The sequence below is a fragment of the Ornithorhynchus anatinus genome, chromosome 1 (genome assembly GCF_004115215.2).
Source record: "Ornithorhynchus anatinus isolate Pmale09 chromosome 1, mOrnAna1.pri.v4, whole genome shotgun sequence".
Classification (NCBI taxonomy): domain Eukaryota; kingdom Metazoa; phylum Chordata; class Mammalia; order Monotremata; family Ornithorhynchidae; genus Ornithorhynchus; species Ornithorhynchus anatinus.
Window position 1 is genome coordinate 152,246,032 of NC_041728.1, and position 3,491 is coordinate 152,249,522.

The 3,491-nt window shown below is 47.1% G+C and overlaps 1 non-coding gene across 1 annotated transcript; it reads left to right on the forward strand.

Annotated features, from left to right (window-relative positions):
• Window positions 1–360: 360 nt before the first annotated feature.
• LOC114817824 lies at window positions 361–498 on the forward strand. The gene has a single exon (XR_003765680.1). It is a non-coding gene; the product is annotated as a small nucleolar RNA SNORA7 (small nucleolar RNA).
• The last annotated feature ends 2,993 nt before the right edge of the window (window positions 499–3,491 follow it).

The window sequence follows — 3,491 nt, forward strand, 5'->3', positions numbered from 1 at the left end:
CATCCAGTAAGCATTCAACAAATGTGACTGAATATTTATTAAGCACTTATTGTAGGCAGAGCACTGTACTAAGCAGCAGAGAGAGTACAATATAACCGAACTGGTAGACATGTTTAGGCACCAGGGTGCCCTAGAAGGCAAATTTTGGTTTGGGGCAATGATATCTGAAATTCTGCCGGTCCCATGAGTGGAGACCAAGATTCAAGCAGAGCTCCAGAGTCTCAGTGGGTGGATGCAGAGAGGAGGGATTAGATTGATTTGGGTCAGGGGACTTGGAGGCAGGCAGAATTCCTTCAGCTGAACCAAAATGGTAGCCGACCTTTATTTTAAATGGCATTAATCGCTTACTATGAGCCAGGCCCTCTCTCAGGGTCACACCTGGAGAGTTCCTAGTACTCTACCAGTCTCGACTACAGGAAGGAGAGTCAGGCAGAGGCCTATCCATTCTATTCCTAGCTTGGGCAGTGGCTAGCGAGTGGAAGGCAATCTGCTATAAGCCAAAGCTCACCTCAGCTGGGCAGCAGTGGCATGGGAGAGAATCAAGGAAGAAGACTCAAATCTACTGCGTGGAAGGAGGAGATGGTGAACTACTTCCATGTTTTTACCAAGAAAACTCTATGGATATGCTACCAGAAGGATTGCAGATAGAAGTGGGATGTTCTGGGAGAGATGTGTCCATGGCATTGTTATGGGTCAAAGAAGACTCGATGACATAAGACAATAATAATAATAATGTTGGTATTTGTTAAGTGCTTATAATGTGCCGAGACCCATTCTAAGCGCTGGGGTAGATACAGGGTAATCAGGTTGTCCCACGTGAGGCTCACAGTCTTAATCTCATTTTACGGATGAGGTAACTGAGGCACAGAGAAGATAAATAGCTTGCCCAAGTTCACACTGACGAGACATGAGCCAGGCACCATACTAAGGTCTGTACAAGCTAATCAGATTGGACACAGTCCATATGCCTCATGGGGCTCACAATCTTAATCCCCATTTTACAGATGAGGTGACTGAGGCACAGAGAAGTTAAAGGATCTGCCCTAGGTCACAGCAGACAAGTGGCAGAGGCGGGATTAGAACCAGCTCCCTTTGACTCCCATACCCATGCTCTATCCACTAGGCCACACTCCTCATCCGGTTAGATTAAGTGGCAGCTGTGTGGTCTTGTGGAAGCAACTTGGGTCTGGGCTGGGGGAGGTCTAGGTTCTTGGGGATCATAATCCTGCCTCTACTGACAGGGTTAGCATGAGGCTAATTAGGAGGTGACTGATGTGATGGCATTTGAGGAAAGAAAAAAGTCCCTACGCAAATTCAATGTGTTGGGCAGTTATTAAACTGAAAACTGGAGTGAGGAAATGAATGAGAAAGCACAGGTTTCTGATCAGCCCATCCCCCGAGGTGGAAGTAGCTTGAGGTAATGGAAGGGGGCCCAGAGAATCAGATGGAGCATTCGAAGAAAGCAACAAGTACAGACTAATAATAATAATGTTGGTATTTGTTAAGCACTTACTATGTGCCGAGCACTGTTCTAAGCTCTGGGGTAGACACAGGGGAATCAGGTTGTCCCACGTGGGGCTCACAGTCTTAATCCCCATTTTACAGATGAGGGAACCGAGGCACAGAGAAGTTAAGTGACTTGCCCACACTCACACAGCCGACAAGTGGCAGAGCTGGGATTCGAACTCATGAGCCCTGACTCCAAAGCCCGTGCTCTTTCCACTGAGCCACGCTGCTTCTCTAGACTAGGTTGTCCATCAAACAGGAAAACTGGCCCGAGAGGGAATCAGCAATAAAGACAAAAGGTAGAACCCCTTCTATGCTTATACTTACAGTCTAAAGGATCAAAACTGGAAAGTTGGGTAGCTGGTTGACATGATTAGTGCCTCTAACACTTATTGAAGGGATGAAAACCAAGAGGATGCAGCGCTACTCGGCTACAAACTCTTTAGGAAAGATTGATTGGGCACAGGTGGAGAAAGACAGACCCTATTAACTTTGAAAATCTTACCAATAGTCAGTTACTCAGTCATACTTATTAAGTGCTTACAGCATGCAGAACACTGTCCTAAGTGCTTGGAAAAGTACAGTATAACATTATAACAGACATATTCCCTGACCATAAATGACCTTAGAGTTTAGAGGGGGCTAATCCCCCTTCCCCACCAAGCACTTAGTACAGCGCTCTGCACACAGTAAACGCTCAATAAATACGATTGAATAAGGTCACAGTTGTTTGGCCTCACGGAAAAGGGCATTGGACTGGGAGTCAGAAGACGTGGGTTCTAGTCCCAGCTCTGCCACTTACCTGCTGTGTGACTTTGAACTAACCACTCAACTTCTCTGTGCCTGTTGCCTCATCTGTAAATTGGGGATACGATAGCTGTTCTCCTCTTCCCTTAGACAGTGAGTCCCACGTGTGACGGGATCTGCTTTCAACCTGCTTATATTGCATCTCTAGCCCAGCATTTGGGTCATAGTACTAGCTTAACAAATGCCATAATTAAGAACTTTAGCTCCCATATTCATTCATTCAATAGTATTTATTGAGCACTTACTATGTGCAGAGCACTGTAATAAGCGCTTGGAAAGTGCAATTCGGCAACAGAGACAATCCCTACCCAGTGACAGGCTCACAGTCTAATCGGGGGAGACAGACGGCAGAGAAAAACAGAACGAAACAAAAACGTGACAACATTATCACGATAAATAGAATCAAGGGGATGTACACCTCAATAACAAAATAAATAGGGTAATAAATAATATATACAAATGAGCACAGTGCTGAGGGGAGGAGAAGGGGGGAGGGGGAGGAGCAGAGGGTGGAGGGGGAGTGGAGGGAAAAGGGGAAAGTTCAGTCTGGGAAGGCCTCTTGGAGAAGATGAGCTCTCAGTAGGGCTTTGAAGAGGGGAAGAGAGTTAGTTTGGCAGAGGTGTGGGTTGAATGAGAGAGCAGAGTCAAGGATAACATCAAGGTTGCGGGCTTGTGAGATGGGAAGGATGGTCGTGCCATCCACAATGACGAGGAAGTCAGGAAGAGGACAGGGCTTGGGAGGGAAGATAAGGAGCTCAGTTTTGGACATCTTGAGTTTTAGGTGGGGGCGGGCAGACATCCAGGTGGAGATGTCCTGGAGACAGGAGGAGATACGAACCTGAAGAGAGGAGGAGAGAACAGGGGAGGAGATGTAGATTTGGGTAGATGTAGACCAAGAATGATCGGCCAGAATGATAAGAGAAGAACCAGGAGAGGACGGAGTCCGTGAAGCCAAGGTGAGAGGAGATGTGGAGGAGAAGGGGATGGTCTACAGTGTCACAGGCAGCTGAGAGGTGGAGGACGATTGGGATAGAGTAGGAGCCATTGGATTTGCAAGAAGGAGGTCATGGGTGACCTTTGAGAGAGCAGTCTCAGTAGAGTGGAGGGGACGGAAGCCAGATTGGAGAGGGTCCAGGAGAGAGTTGGAGTTGAGGAATTCAAGGCAGCGAATGTAGACG